This window comes from Corylus avellana, chromosome 6, assembly GCF_965113065.1.
Source record: "Corylus avellana chromosome 6, dhCorAvel1.hap1.2, whole genome shotgun sequence".
NCBI lineage: Eukaryota > Viridiplantae > Streptophyta > Magnoliopsida > Fagales > Betulaceae > Corylus > Corylus avellana.
The window spans coordinates 16768329-16790411 of record NC_142495.1 but is presented as its reverse complement, the minus strand read 5'-3'; the positions used below and the strand labels follow the sequence as shown (position 1 = coordinate 16790411).

At 37.9% G+C, this 22083-nt stretch overlaps 1 pseudogene; it reads left to right on the top strand.

Annotated features, from left to right (window-relative positions):
- The first annotated feature begins 4809 nt into the window (after window positions 1–4809).
- Window positions 4810–17681, top strand: LOC148584949 (putative LRR receptor-like serine/threonine-protein kinase At3g47570; annotated as a pseudogene).
- Window positions 17682–22083: the final 4402 nt, after the last annotated feature.

Here is a 22083-nt window from a genome sequence, read left to right as displayed (position 1 = left end):
CGAACAAAGGAAGCTATAGCTCGATGAATTAGAAGAATTGAGGGATGATGCCTACGACTGTGCAAAGCGGTACAAAGCTCAGATGAAGAAGACTCATTACCAAAGAGAAGATCGTTTGAAGTTGGTCAGAAAGTCCTCCTTTACAACTCATGTTTGCATCTATTTCCAGGGAAGCTCAAATCCCGATGGACTGGACCATTCATAGTGCATGCAGTTTATACTCATGGAGCCATCGAGATCGAGGATCCCATGAATGGAAGTACTCTCAAGGTCAATGGTCCAAGGTTAAAGCCGTTCCTAGAACTGGAGATTCTGGAGATTGAGGAATTGCCCTTAGAAGACCCTACGCCTTCTACTTAATCATCTGTGGTGAAAAGTCTAGCTGAAGACTGTAAACGTAGCGCTAATGGGAGGCACCCCTCTTTCCTTTTATTTGTGTCTTGTGTTTGTGTTTATTTTTGTTGTTGTGTTTTTCAGGACGGGTGTTTTCATGAGTAAGTTTAGGGGTCGCCTCATTGCTCGCTCCGGTTCCCTTAATGTCTCGGTATTGTATTTCTGCCCACATTGAGGACATTGTGTGATTCAAGTTTGGGGGTATGGGAAACTGCTATCCGTTTTTTTTTTTTTTTTTTTTTTTTTTTTTTTTCATTTTTTCTTTAATGTGCTATGATGTTGTCAAGTTTGAGTTAAACTTTAACTGTGGTTTGCATTTCATTGGCTTGCTTAAAGAGTTGAACATCATCATTATGTCATAATAGTCTGAGTCATTTGACATATTTTTGGGTAAAAGAGATTTCACTTGCTTTGAGATAATATATATATTTTTTAGCATATTAGCATGTTTTCTGTAAGGTATGATGTGTTACCTTAAGTTTGTTCTTGTGAGAATTGTTGGATGACCTACTGATGGATAACTTTGGCTTGCAAGATAAAAAAGAGAAAGCTTCATGTTTGTATGCTAGTTTCACTTTGCACCTTTCAGAATATTTGTTGTTTAAATTGTCCGTTTTTAAGTGATTTGATTATGGATTTTCTTTTGATTGTGATGATGGTGGTTGACTTTTTAAGCTTTCTCATGAATGAGAACCATGATTTGTGTGAGACTTCTTTCTTGTTGACAACATAATATTTCTATGTTTGTGGGTATCATTCATGTTAAACCCTCACGAGACTTCACTCGTCCACTAGGGATGCTTAGGGGTTTGAAAGGCTTGTTGCATATGCTAAATACAACCGTCTCTCCCGCGAAAGAGGACTCATGTTTATTGCTTTCATTTTATTTTTTGTTTTGTTTTGCTAAGGGACTAGCAAAAGTTAAGTTTGGGGGTGTTTGATGTCTGTCAAATATTGCATATTTGGACCCTTTAATTTACTTTTGTTAATCCTGTAGTTGTGTTATTATTTGATTTTTGGGTTAGTCTTGTGTCTTTAGTGTTTTGTAGGTTGCTATGGGAAAAATGCAAGTTTTATGCAAAAGTGCACACTTGGGAGAATTACTGTCTACGGACCTATGATCGAGCACAGAATACTACGCTTGAGCGCACTTGCACTCGAGCCGAGCGCCACACGATCGAGCACAGACACGCCCATCCAAAGCCATTGCGCGCGAATGATTGCGCGGTAGGGGGCATGCTCGAGTGCGCTTGAGCGCACCAAGTGTGCGATCGAGCGCACCTGTCTGATCTAGCAGCGAGTTTTAGTTTAATTCAACTTGTAAACCCTAGTCTTAGGCCTATAAATAGATAATTATCAGATTAGTTGGAGGCTGTGAATTTCGAGATTCCAGATGAGAAAGAAGAGAGTTTTAGGGTTTCCTAGCTTTTGGATCTCAACTTTGTGATTCCATATTTGTAAGTACTCAATTTTCCATGATGAATTCAATGAATTGTGTTTTGTCTTTCAATACCATGAGAGGCTAAACTTCAACTAAGGTTGAAGATGAAGCCTCACTTATGATTAGCAACTTTGTTTCATGTTTGTAGTGTTTCCCAATTTAATGGTTTAATTGCCCTATTGTTTTACTTCTAACCAATTGGATTGAATAATTGTTGGATATCTTTTGTGATTCAAGGATACACTTGATGATTTAAGATGATTCAATACAATTGATTGCTTGGTTTTCTTTGTTAAAAATTGGATTTTTCCTGTGATTTATTCTCTAGAAACAATTGATGTTTTGATAAAATTGGATATTTTCTTGTGATTTACGGATACAATTACTGATTTGATTCAATATTGGATTTCTTTTGTGATTTGGGTTATGAATGGATACATGAGATGTTTTGATTAATTCGTTGAAGTAATAGTAAAACAAACCTAAGATTTACATGTGAGAACTTTGGGGAATATTATAGATCACAGAACTATGTTGCTATGAATTCGTTAGTGCGGATTCCGAAACCCTAGTCCTTCGTCATTAGATTACAATCAATTGCTTTTGCTTTTGATTTTTTAGTCAAACAATAATCTTTCAAAATTTGGAGCTAGATTAGGGATCGATCTCGCACTTGTAATCCATTAACTACAATCGATTCTCGCACTTGTAATCCATTGACACAACACCTTCTTGATTGCTTAGTTTAAGAGTTGAGTGGGATTGCCTGTTCCGCATTATACGCAGTTGATCCTGCTTCACACTCAATTGCGTGATTTGTGCCGACAATGGGCAACTGTTCGAGAGTGGCGAGCAGAGTACGGGCCGTATGCACCTGGGTACAAGCCTCATCGTGCCAAGCCCATGGTTTCCACTCGACCCTTTCGAAGGCCGAAGTCCCCATCATTGAAGAAGATTCAAGAGGAAGGAGCCCAAGCAGATTTCAAGGATGGCCCTACAGCAAAGTGGAAATGATGCAACGTGTCAGCTGTATGAGATTTCCCACCTATTCTTGGGAAATACAACCCCTACCTTAGCATGGAAAAGAAACTGGAGATGCATGCACTACTAACTGACATTTCCCACCTAAACCCTAAACTTCTCAGATGAATCTAGAAGTGATCCAACTGCTGAAGGCAGGAGCATTGCCAAAAGGATCCGACCGACAGAAAGTTGTTTTCCTCGCCAGCGTCGATAAGGATTATGAGGCACTAGTCAAGGATGAAGAAGAATCATCAGAAGAATCCGACCAGAGAGTGCAAGACCTAGGAGTCGGGTAGCTTTTGATTGAGTAGGGCACTAGGTAGTTGGATTTTGTACCGTTTTTAGAAGCATGTTTTGTATCCGTGTCTTTTCAAAAAAAGAAAAAGAAAAAATTGCCCATATGTATGCTCCTGTGACCGAACGTATGCCCAGAAACCCTAATTCTTTAGCGCCTCTTCTTTGAAAATGGCCGAACGTACCCTAAAACCCTATTCATTTCAATTTTCTCTCATTTTCTCTCAAATTCGGCCTAGTCTTCCAAGGATTTCAAAGGTTTTTACCCTTTTACAAAGAGTAAAACAAGGTATGAAGATTTCCAAGTTTTTCAAAATTTTCGCAACTTTAGGGTTTTGAATTAGATTTTCAATTTTCTTGCAATTCTTGCATTTAGCTGGCTGGTTGTGAACTAGGGTCATGATATAGGGTAGTTGTGCTTGCATTTGTGCATCTTTTTCCCTTAAAATCTTACCCATTCGGACTTGGGGGTTTTTGCACTAAATTCGAAATCCTTGTGATTTCTCAACCTCACCATGCAATTGATGCATGGATTGTAACCCAAACCCCTCTATGAGGACTTAGGGACAAGGCCCACTTGCTCATTTGATCCATTTTGATCACTCAAACCCTAACCTTTGAATTTATGGGTTTTTGCCTAAATCGAAATTTAATTGATTTCGTGACCTCCATTAGGTCTTATGGACTAAATGAAACCTAAAACCTATAGTTGGGGACCTGATCTACCTTTTTGACCGATTGGATTCAAAAGTTTTACCCAAATCCAAAAAAAAATACCAAAATACCCCTACCATTGAAATTGGGTATTTTCGCCTAACTTGGAGACGACCCATTTCTGTTGAATGATTGAGCCTACCCATTAAACCCTTTTGATTGAAAACCTAACTATCTGGGTTTAATGCTTTGTCCAAACCCATGAAATGACCAAAATACCCTCCTTTCTTAAAATGAGTATTTTTGTCCTAATGACCCAATTCTGTCAACGGGTCAGGCCCACTTGTCAAATTAAGCCTTGAGTTGAATGGCCCACATTTGTACTCCTAGCTATTTTCAATCTCATCGATTTTTCGGTAGTAGCCTTGGACTTTACCAAAATATCCCGAGCCCTAAGACCCTAAGGATTTGTTGACTTAGTAAACTCGCATCGCCACTGTAAAGGGCTTGACCTTACAGCATCACCAAATATCCAAAGACATGAACCCTAACTCAAACGAACTTCGGTGTTTTGCCCGAGTTTGACAACTTACCAAAATACCCTTGAATCCAAACCCTGGCATCTGTAGCCTATCAACCACCCTGTATTCACAAAATTCTTGAGGCCACTAATTACTTGAGGGCGTTCAAGTGATTAACCTAAATACTCCACCACTTTTCGGTGCATTCACCTAAATTGCCAAAATCATCCAACCCACTAAACATGTCTTGTTTTGTCTCCTGCATTTTTTTCCATGCCAGAGTGAAGTTTCATTAGGATGCTTTTGCACATAGTTGGGGTAGGATATTGCATGTGAGCATGGTATTGATAGAGTTCTTGGTGTAGGACGATGGCATGAACAAAAGCCAGTGTGACAGACTCATCCTCTTCACGGCCGCTATACCGCTGACTTCGGGCTATGATGCAAGACTCCCAGGACCCCGAGTCCGATCCCAATTGTTAGATGGAGGATGTCATCCCTGACATCTCACCGGTTAGTAGTTCAGAGCCCGAGGGACCAATGAGGAAGATCAACAGCGGCACTGATCTCGATGACGCTGAACGCGCCTACAATTGCACCTGTTTTAGAGTCAATAAGGCCCGATGCCAGTACCAGGTTCTTTACGTGGGCTGAAAGATTATAGTCGAGAGAGGGATCGATGTGGCTGACGTAGCCAACAAATCTCTGAGGGTACAGACGATACTAGACACCTAGGGATGGACGGACATGAGGGTGGATCACCGGCCCGCAGTCGAGGAGCTGGTCCACGAGTTCTACGCAAATATCCACATGAGGTGCGGTGATTCTTTTCATACTTGGCTTAGGGGCAAGCCAATCATAGTGACCCCTACTCTCATCAGTTGTATCATAGGGGCACCACGAGTACGTGACCCAAAGTACCCTTACCCAGTTGGTAGACTTCCCACCCGTGCTCAGAAGGTAGGGCGTTTCGCCAACTGGTGTCCCTTCCAAATGGAAATGGAGGGAGAAAGAGGTTTCTAGATGAGTGACCTCAAGGGCGACGACGACCGATGCATCTACCGCATCTTGGTTAGTTGGATATTTCCGGTAGTGAGCCTCACATCCATCACTATTGAGCGAGCTCGCTGCTTGTATGCGCTTTTGATCGAGACCCCATCGATTTTGGTTCCTTGGTTATGACAACGATGATGGGAGTATGGTTAGGGGACTAGATCATTGTCCTGCCATATGGAGCCTTAGTCACCTGGATTGCTGAGAACGTCGAAGTGTCTACTAGAGGTTTGAAGGAACTATCGCCATCCAAAGGAATTATAACCTCGTGATTCCTCAATGCCAGTAGTGCTCAGCTTTGAGAAGCTAAGCAGGACCACCACGACCACCGAGGACGGCCCAAGCTGAAGGAGCATCCTCGTTTGCCAGTTAGGGCGAGCGTCTGGACCAGATGGAGAGTACGCTCTGAGAGGTACAACAGTCCCTTCAACAGTTGCGCACGACACAAGCAGAGGACCACACTATTCTCATGCAGCTTTGTGACTAGTTGATGGGATCCCTTGACTTTAGGGATTACGGCATCCACAGTCCAAGCATCAACCAGGGGAGAGGAAGCCCGAATGTGAGGGGCACACCTGGTCGAGGGTCTGTGAAGCCCAACTCTAGGAGATGATCCCACTCGTAGAGCATCTTTTGTTTGTGATGGTGGCCTTCTTTTCAGTTGTTTTTGTAAGTCCACTGCAGTGGTGGCAATTTTGTAGGTCTTCGTTACATTATAAGTCCACCTTGGTGGTGGCAATTTTGATGCACTATGTATGACTATTTTACTATGCTTGTTTATGTATGCGATTGTTTCTCTTCCTTCTGCGGATTTAATTATGTATGCTGATCTTTCCAAAAACCATGTGTTTCGTTTTAAACTTTTAATTGTTTTTGAAAACCATCTCTACCAGCAGGATCTTGTCTATAACTAAAACCAAATTTCGAGGACGAAATTCTTATAAGGAAGGGAGAGTGTAATACCCCGATAAAAGCAATAGTTTTTATTAAAAGATTTTCTACAAAGAATGGTTAAAGGATTTATGAAAAGCCCGTTTTTATGACAAAGAACCTAAGCCCATACTTATAACCTAAAACTCCTTAGGTGTTTTGAAGCACAAACTCGAGCTTAACCCTTTCTGATCGAAAGTACACTAGGGTTACCGGACGTAGGCTACTGTATTTACTAGAGGACGTACACAGGGGGACCACCGTACGTACGCCTACAAAAAGTACGAGGACGTACACCTGGAGACCACCTGAACGTTCGCTACTTTTTGGAAAACCACTAGATAATACCTGTACATATGATACACCCTATGGACCGTTGAATAAATAGTACCGAACGTACGCCCCAATAGTACCGAATGTCTGTTAATTTTCAGAGGAGTTGGTAGTGCCCTCAGCTTTTCTTGCCTATAAATACTAATCCCCACCACCCCTTTGAAGCCACCATTCTGCCCCCCAGGCCCTCTGAAACCCCTTATGTGAGTATCTTAGTGAGTTTTATAGAGAAGGAAGGCAGCTAGTGTTCTTGCCCTTCTACCCAAGGTAATCCCTTGCCCGTTATATGATTTCACTACTATTTTTATTGCTTTTTTAAATGTTGTGAGTTTTCAAAAGATGTTATGTTAATCTCTTTACTCTTTTCCTTACAAAACAAGAAATGTTTTCAAAATGGTTTCGAAAGCTTCTTTGATTCCTTATATTCCATGACATTGAGTTTTCTTGCATTACATGTGTTTATCTCTTAGCATAGAAGGGGATATTGTAGCCTATAGATTTTATAAAAGCTTTAAAACACAATTTGGAGCTTTAGACGGATAACCTAACTCACTGATTTGACGTATGCCCTCTAGCCCGGACGTATGGTTAGAAAGCCAAGCACCAGCCCTTAAGCCCCACTCGTGTGTATTTTAGAGTCTAGCAATCCTTTCGTTAGATAAGGCTTATTATTTTACTCGTAAGGGTCCTCTAGAACTGCGCATAACGACATGTCGCGTTGCGTTATAGCAGGATTTAGCAATGTCGAAGGATTCAAGCGAGCGTACGAGGTAGGTAAACACTTACGAACTCTTTCCTTAAAAACGTGGGAAATGTCAATTGACTGACCACAGGTATGGTATGAGCATGTGTACTTTTCATAATAACTTGGTAACTACTTTATCAACTGATTAATAAGATGCATCGTATGACATGGTACACCGGTATGTGCAGTATAATGGCCATGGGCTTGCTATATAGACTTCATTTTATAGTCAAATGTTAAATCGTTATGTGGGCTTTAGATCCAATGGTTTCGTGACCAAGCGCAACCATTCCCTAATGGTTGGTCACTTCAGGAAGGATATCATTAGTGGTGTGGGGTAATATCTCGAGTCGACCATACATGAGAGTTATGACCTATAAAAGCATTATTCTTTCTGCATTAAAATAATTAGGTGATTGCCGCCGGTAATACACTACACTTGAAAACCAAAATACTATTTTATGGTGTACTAATGGAGACAATACCTCCTTTTGAAAGTTTATTAAAACTGCACGTTTATTTATAATTAACTAGGCTCAATCATACCTAATTGTGAGGTTTACTTACTAAGTCGTTACACTAACGCTATTATTACCCTTTTAGGAAGTTGTCACTAGCACCCAAGAGTGGCCCGGTCGCCACTACAGAACTTGCTTAGAATCTTCATGCTGTTATCAAGTTTGTTTATTATTGTTATTAGTTGCTCTATGTCTTAACTTCGAGGAATATACTTGTCCATTTGATGATATACTAGTTTCTCAGATTTATTTCACCTTCCTATGCATTAACTCTCGTAATGCTTAGTGGGGCGATTTCCCATTTAGCCACAAGTTGGTTTAACTGGGGTAATTGCCAGTAACCCTGCCAAATTAGCCAAGGTTAATTTTGGGGGCGTTACACCTTCCCATGGCAATTGAAAATCTGAAAAATCTAGGTATATTGGACATGTTAGAAAACATGTTATCTAGTGAAATTCCAAAGAGTATTGGTAGTTGTATTACGATGCAGATTCTGGGCATGCAAGGAAACTTCTTCCAAGGGACCATTCCATCAAGTTTTAGTTCTTTGAGAGGACTTCAAAAGTTAGATCTTTGTCGAAACAATTTTTCAGGAAACATTTCAGACTTTTTGAGAGTTTCAACTCATTGGATCTTTTGAATTTATCTTACAACAATTTTGAGGGTCTAGTGCCAACAAACAGCGTTTTCAAGAACTCAAGTGCAACTTCAGCTGCGGGAAATAGTCAACTGTGTGGTGGAATAACTTCAAAGAGTCTACGAAGACGAAATTGACCCTATCCATGAAATTAATTATCTCCATAGTTTGCGGGCTTCTAGGAGTAATTTCTATGCTTTCTTTTTTGTATGTCTGTTGGTTAAGAAAGAAAAGAAAAGAAACTACTTCAAGTTCTTCAGGAAATTTGCTTTTGAATTTGTCTTACCAAAGTCTCCTAAAAGTCATTGATGGGTTCTCCTCTACTAATTTGCTTGGAGTGGGTAGTTTTGGATCCGTGTATAAAGCAATCATCAATGAGGGTAGAACGACAATTGTTGTCAAGGTGCTCAACCTTTTGCGCCATGGAGCTTCCAAGAGCTTTCTTGCTGAGTGTGAGGCCTTGAAAAACATCAAGCATCAAAATCTTGTAAAGATACTTATAGTTTGTTCAGGTGTTGATTATCAAGGTAATAATTTCAAGGTTCTAGTTTATGAATTCATGTTCAATGGGAGCCTTGAGGATTGGTTGCATCCAACTGCTAAAGAAGATGAGGTGCAGCAAGAGCAGAGGAATTTGAATCTTTATCAGAGACTTAATATCACCATTGATGTTGTGAGCGCATTGGAATATCTCAATTATCTTTGTCAAACACCAATCCTCCATTGTGACTAGAAGCCGAGCAATGTTCTTCTAGACGATGAAATGATTGGGCATGTTGGGGACTTTGGGTTAGCAAGATTCTCTCCGAAAGCAAACCATAACTCTTCAACCAACCTGTTGAGCTCTATTGGCGTAAGAGGAATAGTCGGTTATACTCCTCTAGGTGAAGACACTTTATTATTCCTCAATTATATATATTCCATTTTCTTTTAATAACATTTCTAAGTTAGAAGAGGATAAGACAGTTTTATTACGCTTTTTATTCATAAAAACATGGTATTCTACAATTTTATTTCCTGGTTTTAATCGAATACAGAGTATCATAGCGTAATTTTTTTTCTTAGCATGCATATAGGTGTTAATTATATAGTCATATTATAATTAATCATTATATATATAAAATATATGTTGATTTTCAAAGTATGGTATTGGAAATGAGGTCTCCTCCTTTGGCGATGTTTATGGCTATGGGATCCTCCTTTTAGAAATGTTTACCGGAAAAAGACCCATAGATAACACGTTCCAAGACACTCTAAATCTTCATTCCTTTGTCCAAGAAGCTTTGCTTGAATGAGTGGTCGAAATTGTGAATCCAATTCTTTTTCAAGGAACCGAAGAAGATATAAGCATGAATGATTTTGCTGTGCTAAATACTACCTAAATTAATAGATAATATTTAGTACGTTTTACTCGCAAGTGCACAAGATCAAACGATAGTATAGTGCAGCAAGTACGAGATCAATCCCACGAGGATTGTTGATTTTATTTAGAATTAATTAAAATATCAAAATTGTCATGAGATTGATATTATGAAAAAGAAACAAAAAGATATAAAGATAAAGTAAAGGTAGGGCTTTGATATCCACCACTAATTATGCTCAACTAATATAATAATATGCTAATGATCCAATCATATGATGAATACCTAATGTTTTCCAACCTAAGGGCATGGGTGTATACTCCTTAAGCTATTGATTTCCCTAAGCAACGAGTTAGGCATAAATGTATACTCTAACTCTTTTCTTTCTCAAAGGATTTAGCATGCGTGTATACTAAGTTGTTCTTCAAGAAAGCATAAATCTATGGAAATCGACAAACACACGGAACCTAGGGCATGGGTGTATACTCTCGGTTTTCCATGTTGATTAACCCAAGAATCCGGTGTGGATTTCTTTTGTTACTCTTATTAAACCCAGGACTCGGTCATCCAAATTGATTTAATTAACTAATCCATACCACATGCATATAATGGCCAATCACATACATACGAGGAATTCAAGAAAACAGGAATTAATCAAGTTAAGCAACACAATATGATTATCACAAAGGAGGCAATATTGAAATATTAAATAAACATAATTAGGGTTTTAATCTAGCCCTCCCTAAGAGTTAGTTACACATAATTAAAATAAAACTAAAAAGAAAAGGGAAAGAAAGAACCAAAAACGACTCCTTGAAGTAGCCTCCAATTCCTCGCTCCAAAGTTGTCTCCTTGAAATTGTGTATTGAATTGTGAGGCTTAGAGGTATATTTATAGGGCTTAGGAGAGTCCTAGAAGCCCTAGTAATCCTAGGAAATTCGGAGATTTAAGTTCTAGTTCAATTAGGATAAAGAAAGCCTAAGTCCAAATCGGATTAGGATTCGTTCAGAATTACATTCCTATCTTGCGGGGTGATTTTGGCATAGCGGCGCTCCGAATTAGGAAAATTCTATTTCCCAATGATTTGTAGCATTTTGAGTTAGTTTTCCAATGCCATTTGAATCACCTCAATCGGATATTTGACGTGTTATGGTCAAAATACCGAGACTTGTGTAGAATCCAAATTTCAATCAAATCCAATTTTGACTTGAATTTGAGAAATTCCAATTTAATCCTTTCCTTTATTTGTTTAAACTTAACCGTGATTGGTTAAGCTTAACCATATCTTCTAGGTCTTCCCAATTTGCCCTTTAAGCTTGGAACTTTTCCGGAAATGCTTTCTTTTCTTCCAAAAACCTATAAAACAAAGAAAATACAAAAAAGAAGTAAAATAGCACAAACTAACAATATTAAGGAATTAACACATATAAGTTTAAGGGCTTAAATATGAATATTTTGGCACTTAACACACCCCCAAACTTACATATTGCTAGTCCCTTAGCAATACAAAACTAAAAACAAAATGAAAAAACAAAAAACAAAAAGATAAATCCATCTTTCGTGGGATGTACAATTGCATTTTGCATATGCGACAAGCTTTTTAAACCCCTAGGAATTCCCTAGAGGACGAGTGAAGTTGATAAGTGCCAAATGTTGCATATTTAGACCCCTTTATTGACATTAGTTAATCCTTTAGCTGTGTCGTTATTTAATATTTTGTGTTAGTTTTGTGTTTTTAGTGTTTTGTAGGTCATTAAAGAAAAACTGCAGCTTTAAAGGGAAAAATACAAAGTTTGCAAGAAAGCAAACTTTGAGAAGACCTAGATAATGTGGTTAAGTTTAACCAAATCTAAGAAAAAGGTTAAATCAGATTAAATTGGATAAAAGATCAGATTGGATAAGATTTCGGATCGGATTCAAATTCAGATTCTGTATATGTCTTAGTATTTTGATCATAACTTTCTGCTCAAATATCAGATTGAAGTGATTCATGTAGCATTGGAAAGCTAACGCAAAATAATACAATTCGTTATGAAATAGGATTTTCCTAATTTTGATGGTTACTATGCCAAAATTGCCCCACAAGTAAAGGGCACAAATCTGGACGAATCTTATTTCGATTTCAGACTTCTATTTTGACTAGGAGTTAGACCTCCGAATTATCTAGGTTTACTTGGACTTCTAGGCCTTCCCCAAGCCTATAAATAGACTTCTTTGCATTCAAGAAAATCGATAGAATTCCAGAGAGCAAAATTCTATAGTTTTTCTCTTGTTAGTTTAGGTTTTCTTTAGATTTAGGTTTTATTTTTATGTGGAGCTAAATTCCCAACTAAGGTTGGGGATGAAGCCTCACCGATGAAGAACATCAATACTTTCATGTAAGTCTTTATTTATCTGATTTTATTGGGTTTAATATTTCCATTGTTTTACTTCTTTTCAATGTGTGGAGTGATTCTTGGATATCTTTTGTGATTTAAGGATACACTTGATAATTTAAGATAATTTCACATAATTGATTGCTGGATTTTATTTGCCTAAATAATTGGATATCCCTTATGATTTGTTCTACGGATACATTTGGTGTTTCAATTAAAATTGGATATCTTTTGTGATTTATGGATACATCTAATGATTTAATTGATATTGGATTCCTTTTGTGATTTGTGCAATGAATGGATACATGGAATGGTTTTGACTAATTGTTTGAAGCATAGTAAAACATATCTAAGATTTTAATCGTGAGAATTTCAGATTAATATTGATAAACATGAAAGTATGTTGTTATGATTCGGTGAGTGTGAATTCTCAAACTTTAGTATTTTATCTCTTAGTTTATTTTAATTAGTTTATGTTTGTCTTTTAATTTTTAAACCAAAATTCAAAACCCTTTTGGAACTAGGTTAGGATTTAGTTAGTTTAGATTTAAATTGCTTTTTCAAAAATACAATTCTCTGTGGGTTCGACCTCGCACTTGCAATCCATTATATTGCAAACGATTCGTGCACTTGCGAGTATTAAAATTTGCATAACAGAAGTGTCGTGAGGGTTTTCCAGAAATGTAACCCACAAACATCATGCAAGAGTTCATGTTATCCAAAAATTAAGGTATCACTCAAAACCATGATTTTCATTCATTAGCAAGCTTAAAAAGATGAACTCCATCGTCACAATGAATTGGAATCTCAAAGTTTAATTACTTCTAAAGGACATGCTAAAACATCACAAGTTTGAAAACAGTGTAAAGTGAATTAGCACAAAATTATGAGGCTTCCAAATCTTTCCAATGTGTAATGTCTCCATATCTCAAAATTCACCAATATATATATATATATATATATATATATATATATATATTTTCGTCAGGTTGTGCAATGCTTGATTCCCTTAAGCTTTCTAATTGACCCATGTAGTGAGTGTTAAGTTAATGACTCCCAAACCAGATGGTTTTAGGGCATTGGGTGTAGAGACACCCCTAAGGACCTACTAACTTGAGTCAAAAAGGCTACAGAACCAAACTAACCATGACATCAATCAAATAAAAAATTTTCACCTTTTGACGTGAACACTTAATGCTTTGAGGCAAGAGGTCCAGCTATTCAGTGAAAAGCTTATCAATGATCATTTACTTATTTATTTATTTATTTATTTTTCATCACAGATATATATGCCAAAGTATCTATCTAATAAATCATCCAATTTACCCAAGATACAGAAACACATATCAGACCTCATGTCATACCTCACAAATTATGTGCTAATGTACTTGTGTGATCAGATCAAACATGTGATTTTTTCAGTTGTCCTAAACAAGTAACCAAACTAACAAATTCTTTCATCAGATCATGTGTTCAAAATTTTAAGCATACTGATGAATTCAAGCCACAATTCTTTTAGATTAACCAAAATTTTTAGGCAAACATGAACATGCATAATTTTTTTTTTCTTTTCACAAACAAAAATAAAACTGGGAATTTTTTTTTCTTTTTTTCATAAACAATAAAAATAAAAATAAAATAAAACTGGGACAAAGTATGTGTAAAGTGTCTCTCATACCTTCAAACTTAAATTACACATTGTCCCCAATGTGTCTATAACATGGAAATAATTTACTCGGGAGATGGACGAATTGTTTCGAATAATATGGCTTATAGCATATCCCCAAACTTGAATTGAAGCACACTTGTCCCTGCAAAACACTAAAGTAACAAAGGAAAACAAAAACAAAATAAAATAAAAAAAATAAAAATAAAACAAACAAACAAACAAAATAAAAAGAATATGCTATGAGGTGCCTCCCATGAGCGCTAAGTTTTATGTCTTCAGCCAGACCATTGTCCTCCTCTTAAACTTGAAGCACCAATCTTTTCTTCTCTTGCACCACAGAGAATGAATTTTTCCTATAGCAGGAGGATTCCAATTGTAGAGCTTTTCTATCTTGATGTCCTCAATTTGCTCATCACATAACCACAAATGACTTCTCTCTTGGACTCTTGGTAATTCAGGAATAGGAGCTGATGTTGAAAAAGTCTCAGTGCTCTCTTCCTTTTCCCGATGTGGTTCCTCTAGAACCTCAGTTTGCTCCTCCTTCCTCTCTTCCCCGTGATTTTCAACCGCTTCTTCACTCTTTAATGTGGTAATTGCTTGCTCATGATGGTAAGTGCACTCTTCCTCCATGTATTGTTCATTAGGATTGGCAACAAATTGACTTTGACACTCTTCTTTGTGGTATTGTTGAGGCCAATTGAAGGGAGGTGGCTCCTCTTCATGAGCTTCTATCTTGGCAGTGTATTCCAATAGTTGCATATTGGCTTCATTGTAGCTAAGAAAGGAGTATGATTGACCATGGAATTGCAGAGATGGCTCCTCTTCTTGGTGTTGTGAAGGCCAATAGATGGGAGATGGCTCCTCTTCATGATAATGTTGGGACAACTTGATGAGAGATGACTCCTGATCTGCAATTGAAAACATGGGACATGTCTTAGTGGTGTGGTCAATATGGGAGCATATGGCACATACCTCGACTTGTGTAACTTGTTGAACATGAGCATTGCTATGATTAGTAATAGCTTTCATGAGCATGTCCAGCTTTTTCTCCATGGCAGCCATTTGAGCCTGAATTCCTCCATTGGTGCTCTCTTCATATATGCTTTTTCCTTTGAGTCCTTGCCTCCCTTTAGATGGGAATTGTTGGGAGTTCTCACTTAAGGTCTCAAAGAGTTCTATGGCTTCCTCGCCGCTTTTCTCGATCAACATGTAACCACAAGCTAAATCTACAAGACTCTTGTTAGGATCATTTAAACCCTCATAGAATGCCAATACCTGATCGTCTTGAGATATATTATGATGAGGGCATCTGAGAAGTAGCGCATTAAAGTGTTCCCATGCCGTGAAGAAAAGGTCTCCATCTCTTTGCTGGAAAGTCATAATTTCCCTTTTCAATTGCCTTGTCTTTTGGGCTAAGAAAAATTTCTTTAAGAACTTTGTGGCCATCTCATCCCAAGTATGAGTAGAACCTGTGGCCATAGAATTGTACCATATCTTAGCATTATCTTTTAAAGAAAAAGGGAAGAGGATTAACCTGATTTCTTCTGGAGTTAAACCCTGAACATTTTGAGTCCTGCAGAGATCACAAAATTCTCGAATATGCCAATATGGGTTCTCTATAGGTGTGCCTTTATAGTGTGGACTCATATTGAGCAGCAGAGATAAATCGTAACTGCTCTGCACAATGGGCTGGAAATTAATGCATGATGGCTGAGTTGAGGATCTGGGGATTGAATGAACTTTTCATAGGTCTTCGCACCGAAGGTGTATTGTTTCTCAACATGATTAAAACAAAAAGAAAATTAAATAACAAAAGAAAAATTAAAAAAAAAATAAAAAGACATAAATCAGATATGTAATTAAAACAGTTTCTGTGCTGCTGTCCGGATGTGTGATCGATCGCACTATCAGGTGCACTCGATCGCACTGGTGCGCTCGATCACCCTGGAATGGGCGGTCGAGCGCACCTTCGGAGGTAGAACAGTAACTGCGGAAAAACAGAAAATAGAAAACTAAATTAAAACAAAAATAAACTAAGGGAAAAAAAAAATCCAAACAAAATCAAACAATCCCCGGCAACGGCGCCAAAAAACTTGTTGTGCTAAATACAACCTAAATTACTCGATAATATTTAGTACGTTTTACTCGCAAGTGCACAAGATCAAACGATAGTATAGTGCAGCAAGTACGAGATCAATCCCACGAGGATTGTTGATTTTATTTAGAATTAATTAAAATATCAAAATTGTCACGAGATTGATATTATGAAAAAGAAACAAAAAGATATAAAGATAAAATAAAGGTAGGGCTTTGATATCCACCACTAATTATGCTCAACTAATATAACAATATGCCAATGATCCAATCATATTATGAATACCTAATGTTTGCCAACCTAAGGGCATGGGTGTATACTCTTTAAGCTATTGATTTCCCTAAGCAACGAGTTAGGCATGAGTGTATACTCTTAACTCTTTTCTTTCTCAAAGAATTTAGCATAGGTGTATACTAAGTTGTTCTTCAAGAAAGCATAAATCTATGAAAATCAACAAACACACGGAACCTAGGGCATGGGTGTATACGCTCGGTTTTCCATGTTGAACAACCTAAGAATCCAGTGTGGATTTCTTTTGTTACTCTTATTAAACCCAGGACTCGGTCATCCAAATTGATTTAATTAACTAATCCATACCACATGCATATAATGGCTAATCACATACATATACGGAATTCAAGAAAACATGAATTAATCAAGTTAAGCAACACAATATGATTATCACAAAGGCGCCAATATTGAAATATTAAATAAACATAATTAGGGCTTCAATCTAGCCCTCCTTAAGAGTTAGTTACACATAATTAAAATAAAACTAAAAAGAAAAAGGAAAGAAAGAACCAAAAACGACTCCTTGAAGTAGCCTCCAATTCCTCTCCCCAAAGTTGTCTCCTTGAAATTGTGTATTGAATTGTGAGGCCTAGAGGTATATTTATTGGGCTTAGGAGAGTCCTAGAAACCCTAGTAACCCTAGGAAATTCGGAGATTTAAGTCCTAGTCCAATTAGGATAAAGAAAACCTAAGTTCAAATCGGATTAGTATTCGTCCAGAATTGCGTTCCTATCTTGCGGGGTGATTTTGGCATAGCGCCGTTCTGAATTAGGAAAATGATATTTCACAATGATTTGTAGCATTTTGAGTTAGATTTCCCATGCCGCTTGAATCATCTCAATCAAATATTTTAGCTGAAAGTTATGGTCAAAATACCATGACATGTGCAGAATCCAAATTTGAATCCAATCCGATTTTGACTTGAATTTGAGAAATTTCGATTTAATCCTTTCCTTTATTTGTTTAAGCTTAACCATATCTTCTAGGTCTTCCCAATTTGCCCTTTAAGCTTGGAACTTTTCTGGAAACGCTTTCTTTTCTTCAAAAAACCTTTAAAACAAAGAAAATACAAAAAAGAAGTAAAATAGCACAAACTAACAATACTAAGGAATTAACACATATAAGTTTAAGGGCTAAAATATGAATATTTTGGCACTTAACAGATTCTCATAATAAAAACAACACTAGAGGAAGTGAAATCCATAAATGCTTGATTTTGATATTTGGGATTGGAGTTGCTTGTTTCGTTGAAAATCCTAGAGAACAGATGAGCATTAAAGATGTGGGAACTATGCTTCATTTGATCAAGAAGAAACTTCTTGAGACTAGAAGACATAGAAGTGTTTAGTGACCCAAATAACTAACTAAGCTTAGGTAGCTTAGTTAGATGGTTAATTTTGGGTTTTGGGTCACTAAGGACCGCTAGAGGGGCATTTTGGGGATTTGGACTTTCGGACCGGATGTACGCTAGGGTTGGCAGATGTACACTCTTGTCTATAGTAGAGGACGTATGCGGGGGGGATCACCATACGTACGCTTGCAAATAGCACACGGACGTACGCTACTTTTAGAATACCCCTTGGGTAATGCGTGGACGTACGCTACAAGCTTTGAACTGCTATGTAAACAGTACCGGACGTATGCTCCAATAGTATCGGGATGTCGGCCACTTTTCAAAGAAGTTGGTAGCGCCCTCTGCTATAAATACCCCTACCCCTTTACTCTCACACGCTCATTTACGCCCCCAGGCTCCTAAAACTATGTGAGAATTTGTTTTGTGAAGAAGGAGAGGAGGTTCTTGAAGTTTCGCTTCAAGGAGGTAATATCCTTAAGCCTAGCTCGTTTCTTAGCTGTTATGCTGTTTAATTGCTAGCTTAGTTGTTGGTTTTGAGTTTCTAGCTAGGTTATGCTTTAATCTTGGCGGTTTAGTAGTTTATCTTGATTTAGCGTGTTTTGTATTGCATGGAGACATTATTTTGGGATAGGTAGTTTTAGAAAGCCTTTTGGTAGCCTTAGAAATCGATTTGGGAGGATAGGAGGACGAATGGACAAAATGAGGTTCTACCTGAAATCCTTCAGAGTGGATAGACGGCCTCGAGCCTAGACGTACGGTCTGAAGCATTCCAGGGAATGCTATTTTGGTTGGCCGTCCGATAGCTCTAGTTTTCTTGTTATAGAGTTGTTTTAGTAGAATTAGGTCTAATAAGAGGTTTTCCATAGATTTGGGGAAACCAGACCATTTAGAGGAATATTCAGAGGATTTATTCGACCCAGGTGAGTTTTAATTCATATAATCCTCACTGCTATTTTCCATGACTGCACGACTATTTTGTGTACCAAAACATGCATATCTGCAACTCTCACGATTTATACTTGTTGCACATGAACTCTAGCATTTTTGAGAAAAATGTTGTGCTGAATATGTTAACAAAGTGAGACTTGTAAAAGCATGCATGTAAATTACAGATAAGATAAATTGCATCGTATGACATGGTACATGTTAAGTGCTAAAATATTCATATTTTCAGCCCTTAACTTGCATGTTTTAATCATTCGGTTTTAGTTAATTAGGTCATTTTAATTCCTTTTTGTGTTTTCCATACTTTTGAAGGCTTTTGCAAGAAAATGAAGTAAATCTGGAAGATTTTGGCTCAAAGAGAGAAGATGGGAAAAATGGGAGCCCTTGACACTGCGATCGATCACAGGTTACTTGCGATCGAGCGCAGTACCAGAGAAGACACAACACGAAGCAGGCAATCAGCGTTCGAGCGCATAACAAAAGAGGCTCAATCGTAGACCTGCGATTGAGCGCACACGGGTTGCGATCGATCTCACCCGTGCGCAGGAGACATATCAGGTGGCGGTCAGATTGTCATTCTTTCCATATTAGGGTTTTCCAACTCCCAATTGTAATAGGTTTTGAAACCCTACGAAATTCCTAGGTTTACTAGTTTGTCAAGGACTTCTAAAGCCTATAAATAGACCCTTAAGCCTTTAGAATATGGATGCTTTGTAAGGAGAAGAATTGGAGCTCTTCAAGTTCAAGTTTCAGGTTTATTCTTTCTTTTATTTTATAAAGATGTTTAACATCAACTCTATGTGTAGCTAATTTATTTAGTAGGGCTAGATTGAAGCCCTAGTTATGTTTTGTTAATATTCAATATTGGTGCCTTTGTGATGATCTTGTTATGATGTCTAACTTGATTAATACCTAGTTTCATGAATTCCTCATATGTGTGTGCCTAATCAACATGTGCATGTGGTATGGACTAGTTAGTTAAATGAATTTGGATGACCGAGTCCTGGATTTAACATAAGTAATAAAAGATATCCACGCCGGATTCTTGGGTTAATCAACATGGGGAACTGGGAGTAGGCACCCATGCCCTAGGCCTCATGTGTTTGTCGATTTTCACAGTTTTATACTGTCTTAAAGAACAACTTAGTAGACACACATGCTAAATCCTTTAAGAAAGAAAGAATTAGAGTAGACACCCATGCCTAATTCGTTACCTAGGAAAATCAATAGCTTAAGGAGTAGACACCAATGCCTTTAGGTTGACAAACATTAGATATTCATAACATGATCAAAATATTGGCATATTGATATATTAGCTAAATATAATTAGTGGTGGATATTAAAGCCCTACCTTCTTATCATTATCAATTTGAATCCAATATTTTGTTTTATTTCACTTTGGGAATTATTTTTAGACAAGATTCAACAATCCTCGTGGGAATGACCCCGTATTTACACACTATACTACTATGTTGACCACGTGCACTTACGGGTAAAACATCCAGTTATTTGCTTATTAATTTAGATGGGTAATTGTGGAATAACAAGTTTTTGGCGCCGTTGCCGGGGATTGCGGCGAATTTTGTTCAGAATTATTTTCCTTTAGTTGTGTTATTTTAATTTAGTTATTTTTTGTTTTTCTTGTAGTGACTATTCTGCCTCTGGAGGTGCGATCGAGCGCACCTCACAGTGCGATCGATCACACATCCAAAAAGCAGCACAGTTACTGCACTAACTATAGATCTGAATTTTTCTTTTCTTTTGTTTCATGGAGGGTCATTCGAGTCTGCATATTAGTAAGTTTTTATTTTTAATTTTGTTTTTATTTCCCTTTTAATTTTAACTTCTTTTTGTTATTTTATTTTCACACATGTGGGGAGGCGTTTCGACACCCCAAGGACCATGTTCTTTATGCCACGACCCTTATCACCATGTTAGAGAATGTCCTTCAATAAGACAAATTTCTAATAAAAGTTTTGGGCATATGAACACATCGTACTCTAGACCAGGGACCGACTGCTATTTTGATTCCTGTAACCCAACATGGAGCCAACAGTCCAATCTCTCATGGCAAGCCCAAGCTCCCAGAATTCATGCTCAACAATCTCATGGACTGCAACATCACTCATATAAGCAATTCTATGATCATGCATATTCCTCTCAATCAGCTCCATAACAGCGATGTCAGGCTGAACCACCTTCTCTTATGGATATGGTAAATACATTGATTAAGACTACACAGCAAGCATCTGGGGAGATGAAGACTTACTTCAAATCGAAAGGCAATAGTCTCAAAGAAGTATAAGCAAATCAAGAGGAGCCATCTTCCACCTATGGGCCTCCATAATACCAAGAAGAGGAGCCATCTCCCATCTCCCATATATGATCATATGAACTCTTCTCCACATCAAAAATATGAAGAAGAACCACCTCCTCCAAAAAGGTCTGCTTTAGAAGAAGCAGTTGCTGCCTTAGAAGAACAGTATGCTGACTTTACAAAACATGTGGCAGGTCATCTTAGCCACTTGGAGGAAAGAGAACAATCATTTGAATGGATGGAGGACCACCTCAAGCGAAAATAAAATACACTTGAAGAAGAAGAAGAAGAAAAAGAAGAGTGTCAAAGTCAGTTGATGGCCAATCCTAATGAGCATTACATGGAGGAAGAATGCACCTACTATGATGCGTAAGCTGTCACACTAAGGAGTGAAGAGGTGGTTGCAAATCAAGTGGAAGAGTGGAATGAGGAGCAAACCAAAGTTTTAGAGGAGCTACATCGGGAAAAGGAAGAGAGCACTAAAACTTCTTCAACATCAGCTCCTATTCCCGAATTACTAAGAATCCAAGAGAGAAGTTTGTTGGGGCCATGTGATGAGTAATTTGAGGACATCAAGATAGAGAAGCTCCCTAAGTTTTCTTTTTACTATATTCCAGTTCATGATTCCCCATCGGATGAGCAACTGTTTGAGAAAACTTAGAGTGGTCCTCCCTGATCGATAAACACTCGGAAGTATCTTGCAACAGAAAAGATTCATTTCCGTTGGTCCAAGAGAAGGAAAGATTGGTGCTTCAAGTTTAAAGTACCAACGTCTGGCTGAAGACGTTAAACTTAGCGCTCATGGGAGGCACCCCATAGCATATCCTTTTTATTTTGTTGTTTGTTTTCTTTTAATTGTTTTATTTATATTTTGTTTTCCTTTGTGTTTTATTTTACTTTTTAGTGTTTCAAGTCCTTGGTCATATTTTTTTTACATTCTGTTACTGCGATTGAGCGCACCCTAAGTGCGATCGAGCACAATAACCAACTTTTGGCTGTTTTACATTTTGTCAGTGTGATCGAGCGCACCATGTGTGCGATCTAGCGCACATCACCCACACATGGACACCCTTGGCCGAATGCAATCGAGCGCACCATGTATGCCATCGAGCGCACTCGGACAGCACATGACGT